The sequence below is a fragment of the Mizuhopecten yessoensis genome, unplaced genomic scaffold (genome assembly GCF_002113885.1).
Source record: "Mizuhopecten yessoensis strain PY_sf001 unplaced genomic scaffold, ASM211388v2 scaffold6719, whole genome shotgun sequence".
NCBI classification, from domain to species: Eukaryota; Metazoa; Mollusca; class Bivalvia; order Pectinida; family Pectinidae; genus Mizuhopecten; species Mizuhopecten yessoensis.
Genome location: NW_018406690.1, coordinates 1,512,850 through 1,526,205, shown reverse-complemented (window position 1 = coordinate 1,526,205; position 13,356 = coordinate 1,512,850).

Here is a 13,356-nt window from a genome sequence, read left to right as displayed (position 1 = left end):
GGCGAAGATATATATAAATATATATTTGTATATAGAAGTTAAGAAAGCGATTAAGATAAAAAGTAGGAGATATACGGAGTATTTGTGGAAATATAACTGCAAAAATGGAATGCATGTGCATGCATTTATAAAGCTGCGGAGATAGAATAGATAACCAACTTCACGCTGGTGAATAGATAGGGGAACAGGGTGGTTTAGGGTGTTAAAACAACTCTAAAGAGTGGTGAAGATTGGATAGCGTCACGGCCTGTGAGAATGATTTAGACGTATTACTTACGATTCGAGATGATATTTTTATGTGTTTATCTATCAAAGCAAATATTTTCGGATAACAAACAAAAAAATCGCAGATACCATTTTATGATTGTAGATATATTAGTAAATATATCTAGCTGAGGCTGTAATTTTCGGTGGAATTACATCTTACTGAAATGGGTCGCGACAGAGCTTCCCCTTATGAAGGTAGCCGATCTTTGTCGCTACATTTGTAGTTGAAATGATAATCGTAAATAAATTAATGTATTTTGATATAAGGTTGTAAATTGATAAAAGTAAAATTTGAATTAACAGTGCCGATTGGGAGTGATCTTTAATTTGATGTAGTAGTTAAATTCAATGTATGATTTTAATATCTTATTCGAATTTGATCTAATGATCTCGATTTTTATAGAATATGTGGCGCTGTGATCTTCCTTAAATAGTGAGTAGTGAAGCGGACGTAAAACCAATCAATCAATCAATCAATCGATCGATCTCCATTGATAGTGAAGTAAACGACATTTGTTCCTTTACATAATTTGTGAGTTTGTTTCCCTAATGCAAACTCTATCATTTCATCCTTTTGTAATATGTATATAAATACATAACGTGAACTTCATTTTAAAAATTCATCTTCGAAAAGGAATCGAAAACACTATTCAAACATAATATTGTACTAGTTCTTACAGTTTGCACTAATTCGTTTCTATGGCAGGACTGACTACTATATTTCGTATTAACTAGTTCACTCCTGAAGACACATTTGAACTCTTCCAATTCAAAGGTTGGAATAGTTCATTATGAAATTTCAGGGCTGAATGAGTTAAAATGGATATTCTTTATCTTTTTTTCTTCTTCTTATGGTTACATAACAATACAATAAATATGTTATCAATATTGATGATATATTATTTATTTATTTAAGACTAGATATATACATTTTAAAATTGGACGGTATTATACAGATATTTCGTTGGCTAACGTGTTTATATACTATGAATTTTAATGTGACTCTACAATTGACTATTGTATACATAATTATAAAACTGTATTTTATATTTTGATACCCGGTTTTTTATCTCTATTCTTCTATGTTAAAGTACATGTTTTATACGAAGTTGTATTTAGTCTAACATATATTTTATGACGTGTTGAATAAATATCACGTTGTTTTGTTACCTATGATACTGTGTTGTCTTACTCATACATGGTCACCAGTACACCACAGCCTCAGTACGCAAAGACAAAATTGCGTCTCTTTTAGAGTTTGTGCAAAAATGAGTAACCAGACACGAGGACACAAAAAAAGGATAAAATACAAGCGGCGGGGACATCAAAATGGACAAAACAAAAAACGCGGGACATCAAATGGACAAAACAGAAAACGCGGGACATCAAATGGATAAAACAAAAACCAAGGGGACATCTAACTGGTCAAAACAGAAAACGCGGGACATCAAATGGTCAAAACGAAAACCAAGGGGACATCTAACTGGTCAAAACAAAAACCAAAGGGACATCTAACTGGTCAAAACGAAAACCAATGGGACATCTAACTGGTCAAAACGAAAACCAAGGGGACATCTAACTGGTCAAATCGAAAACCAAGGGGACATCTAACAGGTCAAATCGAAAACCGAGGGGACATCTAACTGGTCAAATCGAAAACCAAGGGGACATCTAACAGGTCAAACCGAAAACCGAGGGGACATCTAACTGGTCAAATCGAAAACCAAGGGGACATCTAACTTGTCAAATCGAAAACCAAGGGGACATCTAACAGGTCAAACCGAAAACCGAGGGGACATCTAACTGGTCAAATCGAAAACCAAGGGGACATCTAGCTGGTCAAATCGAAAACCAAGGGGACATCTAGCTGGTCAAATCGAAAACCAAGGGGACATCTAACAGGTCAAACCGAAAACCGAGGGGACATCTAACTGGTCAAATCGAAAACCAACGGGACATCTAACAGGTCAAACCGAAAACCGAGGGGACATCTAACTGGTCAAATCGAAAACCAAGGGGACATCTAACTGGTCAAAACAAAAACCAAGGGGACATCTAACTGGTCAAAGCAAAAACCAAGGGGACATCTAACTGGTCAAAACGAAAACCAAGGGGACAAAAAAGGATAAAATACGAGCCGCGGGACATAAAAAAGGATAAAACAAAAGACGAGGAAACATTAAAACGGATAAAACCATAAAAAAGGGACATCAAAAAGGACAAAAAAAGACGAGGAGGCATAAAAAAAAGACAAAATAATAGCCAAGTGGTAAATCAAAAGGGATAAAACAAAAGGCAATGGGACATCAAAATGGACAGAAAAGCAGCCGAGGAGACCCGATTTATAGAAGTTAATTCTCGATTTTGAGCTGTGAATGAATTAAACAAATGACAATATAAAGAGCTATGACGGGTTGCTATGCCTATTTCCCCAAAGCTATGATCAGCTAGTGCGCGCGTTCAACCGTGTACTGTTGTGGCGCGTCCTCAGGTATTTTTTTATGCAGGTAGTTCTATCGGAATCCCGTGTCTGAGAATAGATTAATGTAAACAAACGAATGTAAGGCCATAGCTATTTATACATGCGATTTACGATAAAGACTCACCAAAATGCTTATTTCGAGTAATGCTGTATGTAACCACGGACTTAATCTAATTCCGTGTTGTAACACAAGATCGTACAAAACACCCTCTTTGCTTTTGCTCTTCTTGCAGCCTGAAATGGTAAAATTACATAAAATTTTCGAATAGCATGTCTTACACGTGTATTGCGCTCCTTACTTCGTGCTGCAGTCTTCCTACATTTAAAACAAATGAGACTGTCTTCGACGATGAATTTTCCCGCATGTTTGGTACTATATTTGCGATATTAACAGTTCTTTTTTTCTTGGCCTTATTCTATTCTGACGGAACAATCCCACATATTTTGTATTTCGGCATCATGTGTTTGTGTTTAAAAAATAAATAAAAAGACTAGTGCCAATTGGAGGGTAAAACAATTCATAAATATCATTTAAAATGATGTCTAACCTACAAAGCGTAGCTGTACTGTACACGCGTACAGGATTTTTTTGACATAATTCCATAGAAGATAAATCATATGTATGTTATTGAAATTTCAATAAAATGTTCCATTGATTTCAACCATATTTTAACACTTTATTAAGGAAAATGATCACATGCCTAAATATTTAAAAGATTTTTTTTATCTGAACGTGGATTCGAACTTGCACCGTTAATTTCTTCTCGTCACAAGGTAGCTGCGTTACACATTAGGCTACATCGGACAAAGACGAAATGGAAATACAAACTGCTTTAACCCAACAAACATCTGTCGCAGTTTTGAGAAACTTGATCAACCCTGTTTTTTTTTTTTACATTTTGAGCACTTCCCCAAAAGAGGACCACTTTTCCGTCATACGATTTGTTTTTGCATATTCAAAAGTTGGTCCTCGGATGGGAAAGTGTTGAAAGTATTTTTTTAAGTTTGGGAAACCCCGTCACTTTCACAGATATAGTGAGTATGGCTTTATTTGCAGTATTATATCAACAATACCGAATATCTAAACAGTTCAAAAATTCATATTCAATTGGTTTGATAACTGTTCCATGCATTTCCGCTACTAGAATTTATTTATTCATAAATATATTTTTTCCGTTTCCATAAATGCCGACTTAGGAAAATATGGGTAGTTTTCCGCCATAGCTCTTTGAGAGGAATGTTGAAATTCTCAAAGAGTTGAGAACTGTACTCGAGTCGTGTGGGGACATACGGCACCAGGGTTTTGTTTCCCACCTTGTCCAGGATTGTGTAGGTCACCAGCTAAAGAGGACACACTGAATTAGAGTTCCAATCCCGGCCTCGTTCTGTTTGGTAGTGAAGGAAAATGAGCAGATGAAGGCTATTGATTCCCACCTTGTCCGGGAAATTGTGAAGATCACCAGCTAAACAGGTCACACTGAATTAGAGTTCCAATCCCGGCCTCGTTCCGTTTGGCAGTGAAGAAAAATTAGCAGATTAAGGAGACGTTTCAGTAAAGAGCATACAACCTTAAATATTACATTTGCATTGTTTTTTCCTCTGTATTCCTGTTATTGTCGCATAGACGTGTCACTTTCCCTTTGATCTAGCTATGGTATAACCAACTAATTTTACACAGTTTTACTAATACCATATATGGTATAAGTGAGGCTCCTTCCATATACTGAATACAATGGAATTCTCCATTCTCATTAGTCAGCAAATGAAAGGTTAAAGTGCCAATTAGTGAATGTTTCACTAAATAATGGAAGTTCAATTCGGCAACATTGTTGCAAACAATTCAACAAATTTCACCTTTCCTGGTTCCGCAGTCTATCTTTTTTCCCGTTTTGTAACTTACAACTTTAAGCATGAACTAGTCCGTCTTGTAATTAAAAGACAAAAGGCAATTGTGAAACACATTTCTGGCCATATTATAAATATCAGCAAATGGGACCTTGTACTTTTCTGTAGGCATGCTAATATTCACATTAGTAGGCTTAATATTACCATTTTGACATTTAGGGCCCTCAATGCATACCATTTTCTCCTTCCAACGGGATCGGGGAAGCGGCTTTTAACGGGTATTTAATTATTCCTCTGGCTTATCTTTAATCGCCGAGAGAGGCCTTGACTTTGAGACGAAGTCTGAAATGCTGCAAACTTTTTAGGTCACCCGAGACAAAGTCTCAAGTGACCTATTGCGATCGCCTTTTGTCCGTCGTCGTCCGTCGTGCGTCCGTAAACAATTTACATTTTCGACTTCTTCTCCAAAACCTCTGAACCAATTTCAATGCAATTTTACAGGAAACTTCCATGGACAAAGGTCAACAAAAATGGTGGCCGGTTAAGTCCCAAGCCCCCAGGGGCCTGAGGGGCGGGGCCAAATTGACTAAAATTTCAAAAATCTTCTCCTCAAGACCCAGATATGGTTGAATCAAATACTCTTCATAGATGGAAGGGTCTTAAGGTGCTTTACCAAAATTGTGAATTTCTTGACCCTGGGGTCACACGTTTCCCCCTGGGGAGGGGGTAAACTTTACTATAGTTTATATAGGGAAATCACAAGCTTGGACCATTTGGACCAACATTTGTTTAATTTCCATTGGAAGTAATTCAATTTAGGTTAGCATTATCAGTATTAGGTAGAAGTTTGATAGTATGCACATATCAGCCCTGACTGACCCCCGGGGCTGATGGGTAGGGCCAAAATGGGTCGAATTGACTGAAATTTCAAAAATCTTCTTCTCAAGACCAAGATATGGTAGAATCAAATACTCTTCATAGATGGAAGGGTCTTAAGGTGCTTTACCAAAATTGTGAATTTCATGACCCTGGAGTCTCACGTTTACCCCTGGGGAGGGGGTAACTTTACTATAGTTTATATAGAGAAATCACATCTTGGACCAACATTTGTTTAATTTCCATTGGAAGTTATTCAATTTGGGTTAGCATTATCAGTATTGGATAGCAGTTTGATGGTATGCACATATCAGCCTTGACTGACCCCCTGGGGCTGATGGGTGGGGCCGAAAAGGGTTGAATTGACTGAAATTTCAAAAATCTTCTCAAAGACCCAGATATGGTAGAATCAAACACTCTTCATAGATGGAAGGGTCTTAAAGTTTATGACCCTAGGGTCTCACGTTTACCCCGTGGGGAAGGAGGTGGGGGGGGATTTATTATGATTTATAATGGCAAATGATACTTTGAATATTACATGTTAATAACTTGATTGGAATTATAACCTTGAGTGTACAGTTTGACACTTTGAAAATTTTGAGCCAGCCCTACCCCCAAGGGCTGTAGGGTGGGGCCCAAAGGAGTCAGTGTGCTAAAATTTCTTCATTTTCCTTGTTTAGAATCAGAGGTGCTAGTTTCAAATAATTTTTAGTCTTAAATCTGTATGCTATATATTGAATAAGGTGCATGGTTTTATTGATTTTGTCACTTTGAATAATGTTTCTGTTCATGTTAAAAACAAAATCAACCTCTCTGTATAAATATATCAGGTGACCGTTAAGGCCCATGGGCCTCTTGTTTTTGATAATGCCCAAATTATATCCTTTAAATTGTTACGTGACTTTATGTGACAAGTCAGTTACATCACGGAATTAGATTTGTTATCCAAGTCCGTGGTTACATCATAGCCATAGGCCTCGCGATATGTCAACTTATCTCTCGCGCTACGCGCTCGAGAAGTAGCCCCGCCCCTCTCGTACAATAACTGACATATTGCTCGGTTCCTATGATACAACTAATACGTACAACATACTGAGCTATATGTTTGAAACCTGGAACAAATCCACTGCTATGGAGTGCCGATGACAATGGCTTAACAATAACGTGACGTCACGAATTTGGAGCATTGCAGAAGTCGACGTGATGAAATTCAAACCTTTTACGAAATATTTACCGTACACGTTAAAAAGATGAGATAAATTGTTATGCGCAAACATTGTTTGCAAATCTGGCGGGCTAATTCGTTTTCGTCTAAAAAGTTCAGGGGGAAAATTGATATTTCCAAAATGGTGGCCAGTCCAAACACATTTTCATGGTTTCTGAGGGGTTCTGAGCGTATTCTAGAAAAATACTCTTTCATGCCCAATGGTGTAGGATAGGGAAATTCCACCCTCAAGTTTTTCAAATTTGGCAAAACCCTACCAAATTTGAAAACCGATCGGGTTGAATTTCCCTATCCTACACTCCTGTGCATGAAAGAGTCTTATGAATCTGCTTATAATAGTATACAGGGACCCGATAATTTATTACAGCTACAATTGTATATTTGGACCTAAACTATGGTGTTCAGAGCAATTTTACATGTTTTCGGGATTAAGGTTGACTTTCGTTAAAAATGCCACCCCAATGAAGTATTTACATTCTTGATAGTTGTTTTGACATGAATCTACCAACTGAAAACAACTGTCATTAGACTATATATACGAGAAGGTTTGAAAGCTCTCCATGTCGAAAAATTGCACGTCGAAAATATGCAAGTTAAATGTATTCTCCCGAGAAATTATCTCCGTTTCCTCTAAAAACACCCCCCATTTCAAATTTTCAAAATTTTCGCAGTCATAGAGCCACCATGATGTTGACGTCAGCCTCGTGCTGAGACCCGTGGTGTGATAGGCTGGAATCGCAGCCATATTTTCGCTAAAATTACCAGCCCAACCAACACTGCATGTTTCGGCACCAGGCTGACGTCAACCTCATGAATATTACAAAAAGTGGCACTATGTCTGCAAAAAACTTTTTAAACTATAACAGCAAAACAATGCTAATGATCAATTTCATTTTAATAACACAATAATTATATGTACTGTATAGATTTGATTATAACTTCACAATCATGCCAAATTTATTAACTGCATGGAAGCAGCAGATGTCTACATTTCATTATTGTTTACAGGGTACTTTCCATGGTAGTGCTTATTTTGGCTTACATGTACACTGATGGCAAATTCAATAAAACAGCAAACATTTCTAATTCAGTGACTCTACTAGCCAAACCTTTTGTTGGTGTAATTGTGAAAATAACACCACAATATCCAAACAGTGAAGTAATAATAGATTTGATCTAAGCTGGCAAGTTAGATAATACAGGTGTGAACAGGTGTGATACAACATGGGCAAGACTTGGCTCAATTTGATCTAAGACTTTTTTTTATATATTTAAGTTCCTAACAAATATTCTCTTTCTGAGATGAGTATCTATGAGTTTCCTTAAAGTCAGTCTTTGTTATTATTTTTATCAAATGATTAATCTATATGAAATATCACATTTTTCACAATACTTAGAAGAAAAAAATACATAGAAAAGTACTGCTAATCTCACATGGGGAAAACTTTTTTTTTCTTCTTCTACCTCTGCATTAAATGCAAACTCCAAAATCTTATTTCTTCCCTATACATATAAAGCATGAAATTACACACTCCCCAGGATGATAACAAATTGAGCTGATCTGATGATAGGCATAACTTATCAGTTTGATGTACACAGAAAATGATCTTGTTCTGGGTAAGGGGAGGGAATTCCTGATAAGCATGATCACACAATTGGCCTGTTCGTAAATCAAACAAGAGGTCCAGAGGGCCTATATCACTCACCTGGATCTTATGCCCAGCAATGTTATATATAGAGAATAATACATGCCTTTTTCCATATCACACCCAGTATCACCCCGAGACTGCAATATCATCCCAAGGGCCGAAGGCCCGAGGGCTGATATTAGTCGAGGGTTGATGCTGGGTGTGATATGGAAAAAGTGATGTTTTATTCTGTTTATTACATACTTACTAATAAAAGCTAATATCTTACGATAAAAAATTTCTTTTGAAATATTGAAAAACGAAAAAAAAAAAAGGGGTGTGTGGAAAAAGTCATGATTTATTCTGTTTATTACATACTTACTAATAAAAGCTAATATCTTACGATAAAAAATTTCTTTTGAAATATTGAAAAACGAAAAAAAATCCAAAAGGGGTGTGATATGGGTTTTGCGGGCTGATGCATGTTTTGCGGGCTGATACAGGTTTTGGGGTGTGATACGGCGGGGGCTGATATGGGTAAGAGCAATTGTGTTGTATCGCATATACAAAAAAAACGTATTTATTAGTAAGTATGTAATAAATATGGTTATGGAATGGGGACCTCAACCTTTTTCGAAGTTATGGCTCAGGGATTAAGTCCCTAGGGGTGGGGCTAGACCCCAGAATCAATTCTTATATCATGACCATGACTGTGTTTATTTTACACAGTGTCATATTTCCTTTTCACATTTAATATACTATAAAGAATATCAAAGCAACAAAGGATGTGCAATATGACTGATTCTGAGTTTAAAAAAAAAAATCACTGTCAGAGGTATTTCTTTGACTTTTCCATCTTTTGGAAAACCATAAAACTTTATTATAAATGATATCAGCTATACTATCTGGAATGAAATGAAGAAATAATGAATTCTATTTTCACACTGAAGAAACATTGCATAACATTTGTTCATAATGAATTCAAAATTTCAACAGGAAACAAACTTGGCTTTATAGCAGTATCAAGAACATCCCTTTATACCATGTTCCCGTGATACTGATTACATGCTTTCACATTTAATCTCATGTTAATCAAATTGTAGCAGTTTCAAAAAAGGAATCTGAAATATCTACTACAAAAGTTAGTCCAAACTTATAACAAGAGGCCCAATGGGCCTGCATCACTCACCTGGTATAAATCTCACAAGTGTAACCTTTAAAGTGATCTAAAATAAACCTACAGGCAAAATATCAGTATTTGTGATTAAAATTCATTCAAAAGACCCTGTTATTTTTTTTTTTAACATTTCACCCCTGTGATTGAAAGTCAAACAAAGTCATTATGTTGAACAAATTTTATAGCCATTCATCTCAGGATGCAACTTGCAAAGTATCAACATCCTGGGACCCATGGTTATTAAGAAGAGATTGTTTAAAGATTTTAAACAAATCTGACCCCTGTGACCTTGAATATGATCAAGGTCATATATTTAAACAAACTTGGTAGCCCTTGATCCTAGTATGCTACTGACTAAATATCATCACTCTAAGCATTTTGGTTATTCAGAAGAAGTTGTTTAAAGTTTTTCACATATTTGACCCCTGTGACCTTGAATATGGGTGAAGGTCATGCATTTGAACAAACTTTGTAGCCCTTCATCTCAGCATGCTACTGGCCAAATATAATCACCCTGTGCATCTTGGTTATTCAGAAGTTGTTTAATGTTTTTCACATATTTGATCCCTGTGACCTTGAATATAGGTGAAGGTCATTCATTTGAACAAACTTGATAGCCCTTTACCCTAGCATGCTACTGGCCAAATATCATCACCCTGTGCATTTTGGTTATTCAGAAGAAGTTGTTTGATGTTTTTAACATATTTGACCCCTGTGAGCTTGAATATGTGAAGGTCATTCATTTGAACAAACTTAATAGCCCTTTAACCCAGCATGCTACTTGCAAAATATCATCACCCTGTGCATTTTGGTTATTTAGAAGAAGTTTTTTGAAGTTTTTAACATATTTGACCCCTGTGACCTTGAATATGGGTGAAGGTTATTTATTTGAACAAACTTTGTAGCCCTTTATCTCAGCATGCTACTGGCCAAATATCATTACCCTGGGCATTTTGGTTATTGAGAAAAAGTTGTTTAAAGGTTTTTTAAGACAATTGACCCCTGTGACCTTGAATATAATTGAAGGTCATTCATTTGAACAAACTTGGTAGCCCTTCATCTCAGCATACTAAAGGCCAAATATCATCTCCCTGGGAAGTTTAGTTATCGAGAAGAAGATGCTTAAACTTTTTTTAACATATTTGACCCCTGTGACCTTGAAAATGGGTGAAGGTCATTAATTTTAACAAACTTTGTTTAAAGTAAAATATTGACGACGGCCGGACGCCGGACGCCGGACGCCGCGCCATGGCATAAGCTCACTTGGCACTTCGTGCCAGGTGAGCTAAAAACAGTAACTGTATAAAGAAGTATAAAGACTTCCAGTACTCCTTTCTAACCCTCCTAACACAAACACTGATAACCTGCCTTACACAACCACTGATAACCTTCTAACACAAACACTTATAATCCTCATGTACACGATCATATTCAGAATGGCATGGTGTTGTATAATATATATATAGAGAGAATAATACATGGCTTTTTCCATATCACAACCATTCGGCCCGAGGGCTGATATTGCAGTCTTGGGTTGATACTGGGTGTAATATGGAAAAAGGCATGTTTTATTCTGTTTATTACATATACTTACTAATAAAAGCTACTATCTTATGATAAAACTTTCTTTTGAAATATTGAAAAACGAAAAGAAATCCAAAAGGGGTGTGATACGGGTTTTGCGGGCTGATACAGGTTTTGGGGTGTGATACAGCGGGGGCTGATACGGCTTTTGGGGTGTGATACGGCGAGGGCTGATATGGGTAAGAGCAATTGTGTCATATCGCATATACAAAAAAAACATTTATTAGGAAGTATGTAATAAATATATATATTAACTATTTACTTGGTTTAATAAAGTTCTGGAATTACTATACAATATGTAAAATGTGTCTATGCATGATGCACTTTCTGTACCTGCATTTATAATACTGCTGGATCAGTGTTATGTGTGACCCAGGCTTAATCAGTCTATAATCATCATTTATATGACCTTGTCACCAGTCAGACCAGGTCATTAGTCATAAACCTCACAGAAACAATAAAAGATCAAACATGTTAGTCTTAACAATAAAAACGCAAAAACCACTACAGTACACATTATAATTTTACATTAGTCATAAATAACTTTTTACATTGATAAAATGTAATTTTAATATCAGTCTTATTCAGTGCTGACTTGTTCATCATGATCAAGTTCAGTATCCTTTAAATTATTTATCAAATCACATAAATGTAAATCAATATAACAAATGTTGAGGTAAATATAAATACACCCATAAAGCGTTAAATGGAATATTAGAAGATAATACATGTATTTGGTACATAGCAGAAAGCAAACCCTTCATTGATGCTTTGGGGGAAAGAATCAAGTCATTTAGGTTTGAAGATAGTAATAATATACAGCTGATATGTAGACATAGGTAATGTACTCTTGTTGGTATAAACACTTCAACAGCAGAAACATAAACATACTATACATCACATATATATGAAAGTATGTATCCTTCATTGATATTTGTTTCATTATCGCGTTCTGTTACTCGGGCAATACCATTACAATACTATAAAATATAAGAACCCTTCATTTGTACTTTTTGGAAAGAAAGTACGAAGTCATAAGGATTTCAATCTTATGAATCAATCACATGCAACAAATACAACTTCCTCTATCACTTTGTTTGTCAATATCAATATGTATAGAGATGTGGGTAAAGCTGAAGTTGGAGAATGGTGTGACCGTGCCACCTCTCCTTTATATACAGCGTCATTTAAATCTACAGGTAAATGTAAACGTGGATCAAAAAGGAAATGTAAAAATATTAAGGAAAATAACACAGGATTAGTGGGTTACAAAGCTCATTGTATATGCAGAAGTACCAAGATAATTAAACATTAAAAATACAATATTAAAAGAGACCGTAACAAGGAGACCGTCTGAGTGGTAAAATTGACGAGTTAAAAGATAACTGTCCAATCATTTGATTTAAAATGTAAACTAACGAATAAAACCATTAATATATAATATATAATTGGCACAAAATGTACAATATAGTCACTAGCATTCAAGTCATACAACACAGGATATGTTTCTTTATAAATATATATATAAACATGCAAAGAGTACACATAAAAGACTGAAATCTGAAGAACTGCAAATAGTACTTTTGTAGGCTTATACTTCAAATAAATTTTGTACATATTTTTATCAACTAAAAACAAAAACTTGTAAACACAATGCAATCACAGAGAAAAAAATAAGAGTTTAACTTTGAGAAGCAATTATGTACTGATCTGAAATTTTAAATAAAAGATAGTAAGGTTAATAATAAGAAGACAGCAATCAATTAGGGATATAAACACATGTTTAAAAATATATTAGTCGGCCAAAAACTTTAAAGTCACTAGGAAGGGAAATATTTGTTATCTCATTACATACATACTTTATGTTTTATAGTTACTGATCCACTTTGAATGAAAGATTTAAGTATCAAATTGAGCATTTTTTATATAGAAAAAGCACAGAAATATACTTTATATAACATGGACTTCATAAAAGATTATGGTTAAAGTATATCTTCATGACAGTATTTTGTCTGTTAACATATACCTTGTACATGGAATTGTCTAGTGAACATATACCATGTACATGGAATTGTCTAGTGGACAAATACCATGTACATGGATTTGTCTGTAAACATATACCATGTACATGGATTTGAATAGTGAACATATACCATAAACATGGATTGTCTAGTGAACATATACCTTGTAAATGGATTTGTCTGTAAACATATGCCTTGTACATGGAATTGTCTAGTAAACATATACCATGTAAATGGATTTGTATAGTGAA